The sequence below is a fragment of the Mya arenaria genome, chromosome 11, assembly GCF_026914265.1.
Source record: "Mya arenaria isolate MELC-2E11 chromosome 11, ASM2691426v1".
NCBI classification, from domain to species: domain Eukaryota; kingdom Metazoa; phylum Mollusca; class Bivalvia; order Myida; family Myidae; genus Mya; species Mya arenaria.
The window spans coordinates 61,553,212-61,572,672 of record NC_069132.1 but is presented as its reverse complement, the minus strand read 5'-3'; the positions used below and the strand labels follow the sequence as shown (position 1 = coordinate 61,572,672).

The following is a 19,461-nucleotide window of genomic DNA, read 5'->3' as shown; positions in this document are numbered from 1 at the left end:
GCTTTCACCCATTATATCACACTGCTATGGGAAAACTCGTAAAAAGCTATGACACACGTTCAAAGTTGACCATACTAACCGCATTTTGCCTCCTAGAGCCCATTTCGCCCTGTACTGCTGGACTCGTATACCATCTGATTCCTAATGTATTTATATCCAGATGCTCTACTAGTCACTGGCTTTCACCCAGTATATCACACTGCTATAGGAAAACTCGCTAAAGGCTGTGACACTCATTCAAAAGTGACCATACTTACCCGCATTTTGCCTTCTCGAGCCATTTCCGCCCTGTACTGCTGGACTCGTTTATCATCTGCTTCCTAATGTATTTATATCCAGATGTTCTACTAGTCACTGGCTTTCACCCAGTATATCACACTGATATTGGAAAACTCGCTAAAGGCTGTGACACACGTTCAATGTTGACCATACTTATCCGCATTTTGCCTTCTGGAGCCATTTTCGATCTGTACTGCTGGACTCGTATTCCATTTGATTCCTAATGTGTTTATATCCAGATGCTCTTCCCGTTACTGGCTTTCACCCAATATATCACACTGCTATGAGAAAACTTGTTAAAGGCTGTGACACTCATTCAAAGTTGACCATACTTAACCGCATTTTGCCTTCTGGAGCCATTTTCGCCTCGTACTGCTGGACTCGTATACAATCTGATTCCTAATGGGTTTATATCCAGATGCTCTACTAGTCACTGGCTTTTACCCAGAATATCACACTGCTATGAGGAAACTCATTAAAGGTTGTGACACACGTTCAAAGTTGAACATACTTAACCGCATTTTGCCTCCTGGAGCCATTTTCGCCCTGTACTGCTGGACTCGTATACAATCTGATTCCTAATGGGTTTATATCCAGATGCTCTACTAGTCACTGGCTTCCACCCAGTATATCACACTGCTATGGAAAAAAAACTCTTTAAAGGCTGTGGCACACGTTCAATGTTGACCATACTTATCCGCATTTTGCCTTCTGGAGTCCTTTTCGCCACGTACTGCTTGACACGTATACCTGCTTCTTCTTTTTTTCAGTTATTTTACATATTCATTTCGCTTGAAAGTATATGGATATTTAACATTTAAAGGGTACAATATGTTTGCTTTTCGAGGACTTTTTGTACTTACTCAAACATAATTCAATAGTTTTGAGGATATAACAAGTTGATGTCTAAATATTTCGGCTTTAATGGCATGAATGTATTTGATATAAGCATGAAGGTATTTGATGTAAACAAGACGTTTAAAAAATGAATTAAATACAAATGTTCAATATCTTAGCAAGGTATTTTAAAGAAAAAGAGTAAAAATTGTTCAAACATTGCTTCAATGTTATAGCATGTATACAATTTATTTTATTTCTTTCATTTTTGCGATTGACATATAAATCGCAATACCCCACCTTTCCTCAGTTGTCACCTTACTGACGAAAAATGATGAAGTATGTAAAACAAGGATTCTGAAACATGCAGTATAGTGCTTTGATATAAAAAGCGTTCAGAAGTATTGATATCATATTGTTCATTAAGAGAATACTTACGATTTTGTTAATACTAAATGATACTAGCATCGGCTCTTATAAAAATGACGTACTGAAAAAGTGTTTATGTAATATTCAGTACTCAGCATATATATTTTATGTCGATAACTATACGGATGATGAAAAACTAACGTAATGATTGGACTTTTCATATTATCATTTTAATCCAAATTACAAATCGCAAATGATCTAGTACAAGAATGCAATGTTTTATCAACATGTTTTGTTTATGATGAAATTTACAGTATAAAAACAACCACCTCGCCGTCCGACAGATTGATTACTATTGTTGGCTTCGTTTAAAATGATATGCATATCCGTAACGGAATATCCAGTGTAACGTGAAAACAGTTGGTTTTCTATGATATTTATATCAAGATAAAATGCGATAAAGTGAAATAATAAATATGTTTATATCTGCATAAAAAGACGCATTGTGTCCTGCAACTCGGGAGGCAATATGGCCCATTTCAATTGCACATGCAGTTGTTGAAATTGTACGACACTGGACTGTTAGTGTGAAGACAAATGGGTGTTTCACCTGGCGAGAAAAGACTTCTTTCCTCTTCTTCGTAGTCATGGAAACCAATCATACAGGTTTCAGTGTATTTCAGGAATTTCATGTAACAAAACAACATAACATACAAACCGAAAATGACTATATTTATAACGACACAGATACTATATAACACACCTTTTGGCTCCATAACTATAAACGAGGGCCTTCATGATTATTATGATTCATTATTGAAGGTGAAATCAATTTTCTTATGTATGTTTTTCGCTTTTTATCTTCTAGTTCATATTAAATTGAACTGCCCTTTCGTTATTAATTCAACTATCCAACATTTAAACAAAAATCACAGGCTAACCTTCGAGGATCTAATATTACGAAATAATGTACGTTCTAATATTGTTAGTGCGTTTTTAAGAATGGAGAATTTTAGTCAAAAGAAAAACACAATATCACTGGTTAAATCGTGTTGGTTCAATTCTAAAATCATATACGAAACTTTAAAATATGTGTATATTTTCATGATTTATATAATAATGCATTTTCATTGTGGGGGCAGAATATCAAAATATTTTTATACTTCACATACTTCATGTGTGAATAAATTGCGGATTAACATACTTTATTGTATGCCTTTCTATGAAATACGGAGTTTAATCAGTGACAAAAAAAAGATATTTTCACTGTAAAACAAGGAGTGAAAATATCAACTTTAAAAATTGCTTTAAATTACATTGTAGTTACTGCCTTTTAATCAAATCTAAATACGTCAGCTCTGAGCTAAAAAAATGCTGCAAAATCAGGTTTAGACTTGCAAAAGGTTGCAGAAGTTAAAATAAAGGTATATTTGGTTCAATTTTTTTCTTGAACTTCGAAACTGAATATTCGAATATTTGCTTTCATAAAAAACTAGAACAACGAAAACTACACAGCTCGAACATAACTTGGATGTTTTTTCAATGTTTAAATATTCTTTTGAATTGGCTGTCATGGCAATACCTCTTTTAAATGTTCACTCAATTAATGGCGGCGTAGTAATTTGGCTATGTATTATTGGCATGTTGAATATAAAACTGCTTTTGTTATTTTTTGATGCATTAATAAAAGTGCATTGATTATTATTCATAAAAAAGTTTACACAACTACACGACTGAATTATATATTATAAACAATCGGATAACTTTTCCCCAACGAAATGGAAATAGAAAAATAAACAGCTACGTCATCAGCTTGAATTTGGCGTAAAGTACTTCCGTTGGGTAGCGGCGAGTGATTTTAATTTTAAAAGGGGGAATTTAGAAACAGAAATACTAATTAAACTCCGAAACGAACATATTTTTTTTTATTTTAGTTTAACATCTTATTTAATTTTACCCTATATCAGATACTATAGTTTCACTCTTGGATTCGCCACTCGTGAAGAATGTGTTTCTTATGAAGTTCATGAAATAAACTACGATCTTACACTGAATTGAACCAATATCCTTTATTTCAGTGTCACAATGGAATTAAATATTGTTTAACACTGCAGCACTTAATTCAAGAATTTTCGAAAATATATTAATCGCAACGTCGCTCTTCCGTTAAACATATCGTTCAAATGATTTATTTTCCTCAGTACTTGAATAAGCTAAACTTGTCAATGATTTATACTGCTTAATTAAACTTTGCATTACACTATAATTGAATTGTAAGTTAAGTACAATGTAGACAGAATAAAATCAGCCAAGAACAACTATATGTATACAGAAGAACCAGTTTGCTTTAGTTGTTTCTTTATACGTTGCATTTGAAACAAGGTACACATTATCAAATAATACGTTGTAAGTATGAGTAACCTGTATTTGTAAATTAATAACGAGATTATCCAACTAATATAGCTCGCGAGACCTTCCTACATTAGATTCCTATTTATAATAAACTGTGTCTGAATAGTGTGCCTTCTATTTTTAAAGGTGCACTTCACATTCGTCTTACGTCGACTACATGCATAGTTATAGTTAACTTCTATTTTTAGAGGAGGTGGTACATTAGACTACAATGAATATCGACATACATTGAAAGCGGAACTGTCAGCCAAGGGTATCACAAAGGCGGACATAGATCAGACGGAGGAACTGTTCGAGACCTTGACTGTCGATGGTCGGTAACTTGCATAAGTGCTGTGTTGTCGAAGAACTTACATCAAATGCTAATGTCATATATTCAAACAAATGCCTGCTGTTATTGTATATAGAATGTATATAACATGGCATGCTAACTTGGAACTTTTCTCCCTACCATCGAGGTTGCTTTTGTGCCTTTAGTGAACTTAGCTTTGAAATGCTCGTCTATTAAAGGGATAGTAATGGTTAGACTAAACTCTTCGTAATCGCATTGATTTGTTTCAATACAAACCATGATTTAATTTGTCGAGTTTACCTCGGATAATTTTAATATTTTAAGATCATTATAAATAATAATTGCTTTATTGACATGTGATTCTTTATGGAAACATTTGTATAATGTATAATGTATACGATATCGAATAAATAGATATGTTGTGATTTTGCAATTTGCATGTAAATTATTTATCTTTTCTATGTTTAGAAACGTTTTATCGCTATAAAAGCTTATGTTTCAAATAGTATAGGAATTCGACAAGTAAACAAATGCTGACTTGACTTAAAGATTCCGTGTTAAAAATAACTGTTCGTGGTGGTAGCTGGTGTTTTTATGAGATGTTTTTATCATACTTGGAACAGAAAAATGTTGTTATTACCTAGGGTACAAATTACTACGTTTGATGATTGTTTTTTTATACTACATTCTCAGGTTTTAACTTTTCCTAACGAAGAAGCTATATTTCGGAGTGATTTGCTGAAGAAAGCAGAACAAGCATGAACCGTGCGTACAATGCTAATCATATTATATCCGCAATGTTATGACATGTTGTTCATACAATAGTTTTAAAAGATTGAACGTGCTATGTAAATCTATGGAATTTTAATATTTGTTTAGTCCACTATAAGAATTACCCAGAACAATTTAGACAAAAGTTATTAATTCGTTTGTCTGTTTCTTTGATGCTCTGTTGTCTGTCCCTCGTAAAGTGAAAGCTAAACATCAACCTTTTTGCATTATATTCAGGAATAAAGATTTCTATCATGTGTTTCCGGGTCCGAATAGAAAAATCCAAGAGGGATCCCGAGGACCCGCGCGTCAGCCGTTAACGAGGCTTGTCATGTTACCGGCCATTAAGTGAGCCGGAAAGTCGGATTTTTTTGTTCGGGAGATAAAACATGATTTGTATTTCTTAAATACTTACAATTATAAAAGTGTTGAAAACTGGCGTAGATAAGGCATGCTTGTCACCAAAAACATGAGCGATGTTGCTTAATGAAATCATGACGCGTAGTAACTTCAGATCACTGTTGGTGTCAAATAGTTGACTTGTTATTGCCTTTAAATTATAATTCTTGCGTAAATATATATTTGATTTTGTGTTATTGAAGACATAACATACTTTTATCTAACCATACAATAACTTAGATAAGAAGTTTTGAAGCTCATGACTCTTTTGGCATGGGGTGCCAGATCGGATATTTCAAGCATGCTTATACTCACCGGACATGCGTATCCGGTGTGCAATAAAAAGATTGTGGCTGTCATTTTTCCCTGTAATTTCATATTATTATTTGTTTGGCAATACATTATTTGAATGGTATATATAGTATACTATTTATTTGTAATTTTGTTGTTTTAGAATGTAATTATTTTTCATGCGCTATGTGTGCGTTTATTGTTTATTGTTTATTGTTATTGGTGTTAACAATCATGAATAACAATACTATGACATTTACCCGTGTACAAGATATAAATACACACAAACGTATTGCGTTTGTTCACAATGTCATGTTTCGAATGCTCACATTTAAAAACAAAACAAAAGCTATAAATGTTCATATAGATGGTACAATGGAAACTACAGGCGCACGTCACACAGTCAATTCCCCAACTTTGCATTGTTCAAGGCACAATACTTAATCAATAATTAACAACATAAACGCGTCCTTACAAGACAATGGCTATTTTTCTTTACATTTTTTAATATCAATGCATGGTGTGTTAACATATGTTTAATGGTCAGTGAGAACAGGTGTTTGCTTTGTGTTCAGGCCACATCTTGAATGCTTGACCACAAATATCTCAAACGTAATTTGTTAGTTTGCTATATCATTGGTAAAATTCCGGGAAGAGTTGTGTTATGAATTATTTGTAATTCTTATTGCCTTGCAGGTATTATCGTGTATATCACTTTTATCTCTGATTGTGTACGACAATTCTCCAGATACTACTCACTTTTACAATCAGAAAGTTTAATTTCTAGCGTATTATATAAGCTTAATCATCTACGCCCAATCATAATACTATTTTAAACGGTTAAGTTAGCTACTGATACTAGTAAATAAATGCAAGGTAAATAAATGCAGTATATACGTGACAAACTTTGAAATAAAAACACGCAGTACTGCTATGAAATTTAATACGACAGAAAATATTTGGATATAGGATTAATCGTAAGTTCTTTTATCTTATCTTACATTGTATTGTTTTTTTAAAGCAATGAAAGTATCCATTGAAACTGTATAATAACATGTTTTGATATGATATTCAACGTTTGTAGCCGTTTTATAAAATAATCCCAAAATGTAGTCATTGTCATACTTGTAAAATGAATGTGAATTAAAAAAAATGCTTTTTACTACTCGACATTATACTGTATTTTAGATGAATTTATTCATCAGAAAATAAAAACAGACATATTCAACATGCTTTTGTCCAAACTTAACCTTGAATTTTCATAACACCTACTTGTTTTAAAGATATGTGGCCAATGCCACTATTTCGTAACGGCTTGACATGTTTCCCACCAATCTGTTTCAAATAAACTCATGTAGATGCATCACAATCGCCCGTATACCTCCGTTGTAAGGCGTCCAATATCGAGAATATAGGTTTTAATTTTCCCAAAAAGAGGGTCGTATCCACAACAGTAGATTATTGTCTCTATTTGTCCTTTTAGTCGTATAATACTCTTGTTGTGTCCAACTGAATAAGATCGAACACACTAAAACACCCTAACAGCACGAAGGCTATAATTACACCTCATGTGAAATGTTTCTTTAAAAACATATTTGTTAACAATAGATACTTGATACATATACATGCAAGCTATCCTGAGTGATGCTTGAGTTTCTAGTGATGTCGTACGTGTGGTTTGCTAACATACATGCTAGTTATCCTAATTGATGCTTGAGTGTCTAGTGATGTCATACGAGTGGTTTGCTGATATACACGCAAGTTATCCTGATTGATGCTTGAGTGTCTAGTGATGTCATACGAGTGGTTTGCTGATATTCAATCTATTTATGCTGATTGATGCTTGAGTGTCTAGTGATGTCGTACGAGTGGTTTGCTGATATTCAATCTATTTATGCTGATTGATGCTTGAGTGTCTAGTGATGTCGTACGAGTGGTTTGCTGATATTCATGCTAGTTATGCTGATTGATGCTTGAGTGTCTAGTGATGTCATACGAGTGGTTTGCTGATATTCAATTTATTCATGCTGATTGATGCTTGAGTGTCTAGTGATGTCGTACGAGTGGTTTGCTGATATTCAATCTATTTATGCTGATTGATGCTTGAGTGTCTAGTGATGTCGTACGAGTGGTTTGCTGATATTTATGCTAGTTATGCTGATTGATGCTATAGTTTCTAGTGATGTCGTACGAGTGGTTTGCTGGTATACATGCTAGTTATACCGATTGATGTTTGAGTGTCTAGTGATGTCGTACGAGTGGTTTGCTTATATTCAATCTATTTATGCTGATTGATGCTTGAGTGTCTAGTGATGTCGTACGAGTGGTTTGCTGATATTCAATCTAGTTATGCTGATTGATCCTTGAGTGTCTGGTGATGTCGTACGAGTGGTTTGCTGATATTCATGCTAGTTATCCTGATTGAAGCTTGAGTGTCTAGTGATTTCGTACGAGTGGTTTGCTGATATTCATGCTAGTTATCCTGATTGATGCTCGAGTGTCTAGTGATGCCATACGTGTGGTTTGCTGATATACATGCTAGTTATCCTGATTGATGCTTGAGTGTCTAGTGATGTCGTACGAGTGGTTTGCTGATATTCATGCTAGTTATCCTGATTGATGCTTGAGTGTCTAGTGATGTCGTACGAGTGGTTTGCTGATATCCATGCTAGTTATACTGATTGAAGCTTGAGTGTCTAGTGATGTCGTACGAGTTGTTTGCTGATATAAATGCTAGTTATCCTGATTGGAGCTTGAGTGTCTAGTGATGTCGTACGAGTGGTTTGCTGATATATATGCTAGCTATCCTGATTGATGCTTGAGTGTCTAGTGATGTCGTACGAGTGGTTTGCTAATATACATGCTAGTTATCCTGATCGATGCTTGAGTGTCTAGTGATGTCGTACGAGTGGTTTGCTGATATACATGCTAGCTATCCTGATTGATGCTTGAGTGTCTAGTGATGTCGTACGAGTGGTTTGCTAATATACATGCTAGTTATCCTGATCGATGCTTGAGTGTCTAGTGATATCGTACGAGTGGTTTGCTGATAACCATGACAGCTTCTCGCACAATATATCTTAGTCTCAATCACCACTTCCTCCGCATTGTAAATTACTTTTGTACTAAATTGTGCCCATGAAGTTGTAGTGTACGCCTTCAAATAAGTATAATTATATTTAGGCATATTACATCAATTTTAAGAATATTTATCGAAATATGCAAGCAAGAAAATATTGCAGTTACACAGGTATTGTTTAATGAATAAATGGTTTCAAATATGTGAAAATCCTACACAAAACATTAAACGACTATTTTATTTGTGTGAAAAATGATGTTAAACAGCTTCATTACTAAATCTACATGTTATTTTAATTTCAACCCTTTTTGCAGGAATATTTACAATTATATTGCCGATTTTCTTAAATCATGAGGTGTTATCATAATCTTCCAAATGTCGGGACAAAAAGAAAGATCGATTTTCCTTGTTCAGCGACTAAAACACTCAAACACCATTTGAATAGGTTTAAACATTTATCTTTATGTTCTACGCACGAAGTAAAGCTTCATCCCTGTTCTAACTCTGTGTGCATGTAGTTGTGATTTTACGTTCATATAATACTACAAATTTCCAGCCTTTAGCATTTACGAGGTTAAAAGCAAAGTTCACAACAAATTGAAAAAATAAGAATTTTTTTCATTTATTTTAATCAGATAAAATAATATTTTCCTTACATATATATTTTTATCATTTATTAAGGATTTACAAGAGAAGAAAATAAAAATCTTGATACTTGATACATCGTTTATTCGCTTTCGACTGTTTATCATTATGCTTCGCTTTAAATAACAATTACTTCATGCATTGCTTTCGATTTGTCATCAGGACTGTTTCGTGAGGTCACTCGTCATGACATTTTAACTTTGCCTCAATATATGTTGTTGTTTATAGTGTGTATTGCTGCGTTCACAGTTGCCCCTTCAATGATTATATTCTATAAACGATTTATACATTTTCGGAATCGTTCAATTTCGTATCAATATATCTTTTAAATATTAATGGATGTCACACTTTGTATACTTTTCTGATTAAATTTATAATCAGTACGTCTTTTGTATCAATATTACATAAACACTTATTTGTGATAAAGGATACATACTAGGATCTAATTTGTAGCAAGACAAAAAAATCAAATGTCAATAGTATCAAACGGAATAATTTAAATGTTGTTATTGTTCTTTGATATTGGCGTTATAGGTTGGTTACAAGGTTTTCAATTAGGACATCGAAGGTCTATCGAGTTTGATGGCCGTGGTCAGCCTTCAAGCATTACTAATGTCAACGCAAAGGTTAAATGAAATATATACTGTACATTAAAAAATATTTATTATCTAAAGAACTGTAGTTGTGTATCAATCGTACTTTCGTCTAGCATCTAAATAGGTTTATCTTTTCAAAAAATCAAATTTCCGAGACCGTTTATAATCAACATTGAAGTGCCTAGTTGAATTCACAGTTTATAAAGAATTTTAGATTGGAATACTCTTTATAATAAGATATTATATCAATGATTCAATGTTTGTACGGGCACATGCGAGATTGATAAGTGGTCACTCAGCTGGACAAAATGGTTTTGACCCTCGCGTAACATCGTGCCAGCAATATTGACTTAGTTTAAGTTAAAAATAATTTCACAATTGTTGTAAGATATATACAGTTTTAACTAACTAGTCAAATTTAATTTGGCTTTTAAACACTATTTTAGGTTCAAACGGTCGAAGTAGCATGATAAGAGCATTGTGATGGTACAGGGTGTTTCATAATATCTGTCTTAAGAAATTGTCATAGTATTGCCAATCGATATGATAATCAAAATATATTTCCTGTCGGCTTATTAGCATTATGGCACCGACCAAAGATCAGTGTTGTGAAGTTGTAAAACTATAATTCAGAAGTAAATCACTGAGAACTGTTGTGAAAACGATGAGAGAATTGTAAAGCGATTTGAGGATTCCGGTTCTGAAGAAGATATATGACATGCAAATCCTGGACGCCCGCGATCAGCGCGGAATACCTTGTACCTTATCTGATTTCTATAATGCAGTATTTGAAACCAACTGATATCGCTAGTGGGCTGTCATTTGCTAGAGTGATGAATTATCGTTGTAATATCGTTGATAAACTGTGGTTTTCTGATGAAGCCCATTTCTATTTAATTGCACAGGTCAACAAGATGAATTATAGATATTGGCGTACTGAGAAACCTGACTATTTCATTGAGAAACCATTGCATGCGGAAAAGGTAACAGCTTGAGCCGCCTTAAGTAAAGACGGTATTGTCGTCCCTTTCATTTTCGAAGATGATGGGGGTAATGCTGAGACTATAAATAAGGATCGCTACCTGAATGTTTTAAAAATAAATTATTTCAAGCATTGAAGAGGAGAGGTTTGAATATAGGCGATACATGGTTTCAGCAAGATGGGGCGACTCTACACACAGCAGGTGAAGTAATTGATTGGCTATCAAAACATTTGGACGAAATTTGGACTATAATACATTCATATTGTATATAACATGACAATTAATACATATACTATATGAAATAGTTTTCGTTTTGTTTTATATTGATGTGGTAGGATATATAATGGTATAGAATAAGGACAGATATTATACAACACCCTGTATTACGCAATAACTTTTCAATAAAACAAATAACATATCAAATGAAGTTGACTGAAATCAAAAATACCGAGTAAAATACATTGATGTTAAGAATAATATAAGCACAAACAAAACAGGCGCTTTCCATTTTTTATTTATGATGAACGTTCAAAGTACATGGATACATATTATTTCCAATCAGTAATTGTACAGATGTATACATTAATGTCGTCATCGGCATGCTTATACGCGATCAGCAGATTGTAGCGCTCTTATATACATGGCCCCTGTTCTCGAAACATCTTAAGTAAATAATATATATAAGCTAATTGTTTTTTGGTTTGTTATCATTTTTGCAAGATTAACATACTTTCTGGACTTTAAAAGGACATTCTATATGGTAACACGATAAAAATGTTTTCATATTGTCGAAACAGGATAACTTAGAAAATAAGCTTCTTTAGTTGTTAAACTTAAGTTAAAGAAATTGAGGCAAAAAATAAGAAAAATCTTTTCATTGTCAAGTTATCATAAGTGTTGAAAACAAAAAAAAATATAAGAAAAAAGATGAATGGCCCTTTTCAAAATACGATGACTGTTAATTATATGCAAGGAAAGAAATCTGATCAGTAGTAAATATGGCAGATTTTGCCTTTTAAATCGTTAGGTAATCCATAAGACACTTAAGTTTGAAAAACAACTGTTACGTGTTGTGCTTCCGTAATGTTTTCCTTTGTATAAAGTGCTATTATAAATGTACGCGTTAACATATTACGTTGTAGGTCATAACTTCTTTCCGCGTAGTAAATTGTTCTAGTCAGAAATAAACTGTCGGTCAGTATTTTAATGTCTTTTAGGATTAGACGGACGCATTGAAACGAAATGAACCACGTACAATCCAACAGAAACGGTATATCTGATCCATATTCTCACTTGAAAACGGTAATTGAAAATATTACAATGTTACAGGGCAGACTACTCAAGCTATCGATCTAATTACATACACTCTAGTTTCCTCCCATGATATTATTTCTTATCTGGTTACATGTACTTTATCTAGGTCATCTGATATGGTTACCTTTTAGTCATAAATTATCCCGCATATTTTGTGAAAATATGGAAAATAGAAGGACCAGGTAAATAAATACCTTATTTGTACGATTTGCACATAAGAAGTTATCATTAAAATGCGGTACGACATTTTATGTTTATATCTGTACAGTTCTACATTAATGAGCTACGTTACAAACAGTGTCTGATACTAAAAAGTGACTTTGATATAAACGCTTTGTTTAATATATTCAATGTTAGATAGCAATCACATTCATGATAAGTAGAATTTGTTACCTTTGTTTTGCTGTGTCGGTTATTGAATTATTGAACTGCAGTAGGCCATACCGACTTACCTTAGTTTTGTTATGTCGGATACTAAACGGTTTTAGGTCATACTGACTTACCTTAGTTTTGTTATGTCGGATACTAAACGGTTTTAGGTCATACTGACTTACCTTAGTTTTGTTATGTCGGATACTAAACGGTTTTAGGTCATACTGACTTACTTCAGTTTTGTTATGTCGGATACTAAACGGTTTTAGGTCATACTGACTTACTTCAGTTTTGTTATGTCGGATACTAAACGGTTTTAGGTCATACTGACTTACTTCAGTTTTGTTATGTCGGATACTAAACGGTTTTAGGTCATACCGACTTACCTTAGTTTTGTTATGTCGGATACTAAACGGTTTTAGGTCATACCGACTTACCTCAGTTTTGTTATGTCGGATACTAAACGGTTTTAGGTCATACTGACTTACCTTAGTTTTGTTATGTCGGATACTTAACGGTTTTAGGTCATACTGACTTACCTTAGTTTTGTTATGTCGGATACTAAACGGTTTTAGGTCATACTGACTTACCTTAGTTTTGTTATGTCGGATACTAAACGGTTTTAGGTCATACCGACTTACCTTAGTTTTGTTATGTCGGATACTAAACGGTTTTAGGCCATACCGACTTACCTTAGTTTTGTTATGTCGGATACTAAACGGTTTTAGGCCATACCGACTTACCTTAGTTTTGTTATGTCGGATACTAAACGGTTTTAGGTCATACCGACTTACCTTAGTTTTGTTATGTCGGATACTAAACGGTTTTAGGTCATACTGACTTACCTTAGTTTTGTTATGTCGGATACTAAACGGTTTTAGGTCATACCGACTTACCTTAGTTTTGTTATGTCGGATACTAAACGGTTTTAGGCCATACCGACTTACCTTAGTTTTGTTATGTCGGATACTAAACGGTTTTAGGTCATACTGACTTACTTCAGTTTTGTTATGTCGGATACTAAACGGTTTTAGGTCATACTGACTTACTTCAATTTTGTTATGTCGGATACTAAACGGTTTTAGGTCATACTGACTTACTTCAGTTTTGTTATGTCGGATACTAAACGGTTTTAGGTCATACTGACTTACTTCAGTTTTGTTATGTCGGATACTAAACGGTTTTAGGTCATACTGACTTACTTCAGTTTTGTTATGTCGGATACTAAACGGTTTTAGGTCATACTGACTTACTTCAGTTTTGTTATGTCGGATACTAAACGGTTTTAGGTCATACTGACTTACTTCAGTTTTGTTATGTCGGATACTAAACGGTTTTAGGTCATACTGACTTACTTCAGTTTTGTTATGTCGGTAATTGCTCTGCATTATGCCATACCGAGTTACCTAAGTTGTGTTATGTCGGTCATTGGACTGTATTAAGTACTCAACTGCATTAGGCCATAACGGTTAACCTTAATTTTGTTATGTAGTTTATGAACTAAATTAGGCCAAGCTGATTTCGTTGTATGTTTGAGTCAGGTTCAAATTAAAGTCGACATACAGGGCAATATAAAGGAAACATGTCCAGACAACAAAACGCATTATTACATAGAATGTGTGTTTTCGGTGCTTTATCGTGGTGTGGTAAAACACAAAACCGTTACAAGTAACTTTAAAATATTAGATAATAAAAACGCACATTATTGTCGCCAAGTTTATTTATAATTCTTGCAATCACTGCCACCCTCTATGATAAACGTTGGACTTCAAATATACCGTGTAAAACACTTGTAAATATCAGCACAAACTATACAGGTGCTATTCAACGCATTTATGATGAACGTTCAAAGTACATGGGCATTTGTGACATCCAATCAGCTATTGAAGAAATGTATATATTAATGCCGTAATCGGCATGGTAATAAACGATCAGATGGTAGCGCTTGTATTTACAAGGCCCCAGTTCTCGAAACATTTTAAGTTTCTAACAGGAATAAGCTAAGCTAACTGTCTATGGTTTGGTATCATATTTGCACGATTCACATACTATCTGGACTTTAAAAGTACATTCTTTTATATTGGTAACATTATAAACAATTTTTCATATTGTCAACTGTTTATGGTTTGGTATCATATGTGCACGATTCACATACTATCTGAACATTAAAGAAAATTCATTTTGGTAACATTATAATTATATTTTCATATTGTCAAATTAGGATAAAAATTTTTTTTAGCTACTTTAGTTGTTAAGCTTAGGTTAAAGAAATTGAGGCAAAAATAAAAAAAAAATAACTTTTTCTTGTCAAATTATCATAAATGCTGAAAATAAATGAATATAAGAAAAAAGATGAATGGCCCATTTTAAAATGCGATGACTGCTAATCATATGAATGAAAGACATCTGATTAGAAGTAAATGTGGCAGATTTTGCATTTTAATTGAAATCCATCAGACACTAAAGTTTTAAAACAATTTTTACGTGTGTGTTTCTGGATTGTTTGTATGAAGTGCTTTTATATATGTACGTATTACCTATTTCGTTGTAAGTTATATATTCTTTCGCGAAATAAAATATGCATGTCAGAAATAAACTGTCAGTCAGTATATCTATGTTTTATAAGGATTAGAAGGACGCATTGAAAAAAATGCCACTTACAATCCCATAAAAACGGGTTTTCTGATCCATATCCTACCGTGAAAACGGTAATTGAAAATATTTAAATGATCACAGGGCAGATTACTGAAGATATTCATTTAATAATATACAACCTAGTTTTCTCCCATCAGTTTATTACTGACCTAGTTACATGCACTCTATCGAGGTGATATGATATGTTTACCCTTGGGTCATACCTTAACCCGCTTATCTTGTGCAAATATTGAGGATGAAGGGAACAGTTAAATATTTCATTTTACATTCCCAGTTACGGTCTAGAGTGTTACATTACAAGTTTATGTGATTAATCTTAAACTGCGATATGATCTTATTATGTTTATATTTGTTAAGTTATTTACATACGAGCTATGTTGCAAACGGTGTCTTATATTAAACACTGACTTTGACTGATAATACCGCTTCTTTTAACATATTCATTGCTAGATCATGTACATGATTTGTAGAAATTCTGAACTTAGTTTTATTGTGTCGGTTATTGAGTAAGTGAAATGTATTGGGGCATACCGACTTAACTTTGTATTGTAATGTATGTTAATGAACTGTATTAGGCAATACCGACTTACCTTGATTGTGTTATGTCGGTTATTAAACTGTATTAGGCCAAACCGACTATTCAAATAACATTATTGGTTTTTAATTTGCTACCGTTCAAACAAGTTCATGCACTGATATGTTTAAAATTATTTTTAGTATAAGAATATGACTATAATGACAGTTTATAAAATTATTAATAAAACGCGTTTCATTCAGCTGTTCTAGTATACTTACTTGCATAGTTTTTTTTTGCAAATGTTTGTATTTCAAAAGAGGTTTCAATTTGTAAGCAAAAATACATCAACATATTATCAAAATAATTGTATTCATATACATTATTCTAATAATGATATTATTTTGTTAGTCATATTTAATCAAATGAATCAAGAGAAATTGAGATTGCAAATAAAACCGCCAGGTATTTCATCAGTATCATGTTAATTATATTTTGCACAAAAGGACATGAACTTGAGATATAGTTTGGGTTACATACACTCAAAAAGAACAATATAATACTACATTACTGCTCTCATTTACCTGAGATTCTGACAGAGTATCACACAAGTGTTTCCAACAAAAAACATAATTAATTAATGTCAATAAAAATTGCTGTAAATATGTATAAATTAATATAATTTAAGGCAAATATATGCGATTTGCTCACGTACTATATTGTTATATTGTTTCCTGCTCTTAAATATTCATCATAAAATCTGCACTGACTTTAATTCAATTTACCCAAGCGGTCACTAATGACGACTGCCTGTCAAATTATTGAGTGATTTATCTTAGAATGCAAGCCGTCTAGCAGTTAGGTGAATCGTGTAAACGAGGGCATTTGTATTAAAAGTCACACACTTAATAGCGATTTATCTTAGAATGAAAGCCGTCTAGCAATTAGGTGAATCGAGTAAATCAGGGCATTTGTATTGAAAGTCACAAACTTAATAGATATTTTTTCTTAGAATGAAAGGCGTCTAGCAATTAAGTTTATCGTGTACATGTGGATTTCTTTATTAATGCGGCGATTATTTTTACACTGTAGACGTTAATTATATGAATTTTTTGAATAGTTTAATTATTTATTTAAAAAAAAATTAAAAGTGATTTTACAATATATTAAAAATGTTCTTTGTAACATTTTAAAGCCTCACTTCAGTAAAATGTCTTGACTGGTGTTCTTAAACAACAGTTATATGAAACTTGTTTGCGTAACTGTGTTAAGTCTCAGTTATTAAACATTTCGCAAAGTTTCTACAAACATCTCTTTCGTAACATTCCAAATCAGCAGACATGTTCAACGGTTACATTTGACGTTTTAAAGCTACATTTTGAAGCCAATGGCAAGTACCACATCTAGGAGTCTTTATCCATGAATCATTTCCTGCTTGGCTTTTTAAAGCCTCATTTCATTGATGCCTAGTCACGCGAAATAAAGCTATATTACTGCATTAGCTAATGAAGCACCTGTTCTTTAAAACGTTCATACATAACGTTTCAAAATCTCAGTATAATATTTAAAATTACGTATCTTACTAAACCGCAGACACATTAAATTGATCGTTGTCTTTTTTTGAAACATAAGTAATATATAACATCACTGCTAAACATTTTAAAGCTTGAAGTCATTATTTCAAAAACTCTTGTGTGCTGTTCTTAGGCCTCAGTTTTACAAACTTTACTTGCGTGGGGTTCTCAAACCCTCAGTTTTATGAACATGACATTCGTAACATTCTGAAGCTTTATTTCTACAAACATATTATAGCTTGTCGACTCACGTCGATAGCGTAAATGGCGTTTACGACATAAAACGTTAATTGTACGTTTTTAACGTAATTTTAATTATGTATATTGTTTAAGTCAACGCATATTTTTGCTAAGTTGAAACTAGTATATTGTAGAAAACAATCCTTATATTTACAGTTCATTGGTTTGATGCCGAAATTTGAGGGTGCGTGCTTTGTTGTAGACTCCAATATCTCCAGATTAAGCGCGTTATATGATTTATTCAAGATCATCTATGTACATGTACAGTAAAATGTTTTTGTTTAACGTTATGCAAAAACATAAAGAGCCCATTCTGAGGGAACATAATGTTTTACGAAGTGAAAAGAAAAAACAATTATTCCTGCAGTTTTCATTGTACTATTATTAAAGGAAGCTCAATAAACTACATCCATGAGCCGATATGTACAAGATGCACTCTTACTCACAAATAAGATTTACCACAGTGAAAACAATTGTTTAATATATTAAAAGGATGAAAAAAGTCGAAATGAATTATTCTTATGAAGGATACCGAGTTTAAATTGAAAGGAAGGTGACATACACACGTAATTTCTACCTAATGAAACGATAGACATTACAGATCACAGTAAATATTTTAGCATCACCAACCATTTAATGTATTCGGCGTTTTAGCTTTTAAATACACTTGTTTTCAGTAATTAAAATATTCTGTAAATGCATTTTTAAGTAGGTAAAGCTTTATCACTCAAAATGTATGTTTTTAGTACATGTGTATGTATCGATTTTGAATCAGATTGTTATTTTAAATTAATAAGACTAGAAATGTATATATTCGACTTTAAAAAAATACGTCTACTTTCAGTTTATATTTTTGGCATTTTGCTGTAAATGCAAGTTACCCTTTCGATATACCGGTAACAAATTCGTCCATAATAAATCAAATATGTGTTACTCAAACACACTTGCTGTGTAACTCAGACTTTTATTATACAAACTATAACTAACAATAACGTACTATCAACCACTAAAAATAGTACGAAAAACAATATTTAAAGCAGGATAGACTAGTAGCAGACAACACTTTTGTTTACGTATGAGCAATTATTACTTCCCTTTTAGGGGAGCTGTTCGATCAATATTGTAATAGCGTATTAACTGCGTGTCTGCTGTGTAATAATTATAAAACTCAAGATTATTTAAACTTGTCTTACTAACAGAATGTAAACTTGTAAGACTTTTTATGTGTCCGAGTTTCATGACTGTCTATATTTTAAGACGTTTTAACATCGTTTTTGATATATAACTGTTTGACCATAACTGTGATAATTTAATAGGTACTGTTCTCATTTAATCTTTAACATTTATTATGGCCCACCAAGATGAAATAAACACGAATAAACCCTTCGTTTTTGACAAACTGCTTCTCTCTGCACGCAAGGAACAGGCGAATTGCCTTATGATTTTGTATCCTTGCCAGATACTATCGACTGCTGTTGCGTTGTCCTTCATGGGACACTTGTGATCAGTTTATTCAGATTCATACATGTTTGTATTTCGACCTCCCAAAAGACCAAACGTGAAATCGACAAAAATATCTATAAACATTATATGTGTTTCCACAATGTTTTTATTTCCTTTAATTTTCAGAACAAATATAGTCAAACGTTGCAAACTGGATCAAATGCGTGGATCATTGACATCAAGGTTAGTGTGTAACATCTACATTGGCCGTCCATAGCACTGTGTCCCGACAGTTAAATGAGTAATGTTACCAAAAATGAAATCCTGAATCGGTTATTCTGGCAATTTTGAAGCTCGAATGCCTGAAGTTCAACCTTCAATGTTTCAATTTATTGT

General features: G+C 32.8%; 2 protein-coding genes across 5 annotated transcripts in view; both read left to right on the top strand.

Moving 5' to 3' along the window:
* Nucleotides 1-4,955, top strand: part of LOC128208904 (structural maintenance of chromosomes protein 2-like) — a 32,228-nt gene extending 27,273 nt beyond the window's left edge. For all 4 annotated transcript variants that reach the window (XM_052912601.1, XM_052912599.1, XM_052912600.1 and 1 more), the window contains exon 11: nt 4,086-4,955. The gene's annotated coding sequence lies outside the window, so the exon portion shown is untranslated. The remainder of the gene's footprint in view (nt 1-4,085) is intronic.
* The window catches only part of LOC128208903 (centrosomal protein of 128 kDa-like), an 83,473-nt gene that overhangs the window by 27,495 nt on the left and 36,517 nt on the right, over nt 1-19,461 (top strand). The gene's annotated exons all lie outside the window — the stretch shown is intronic.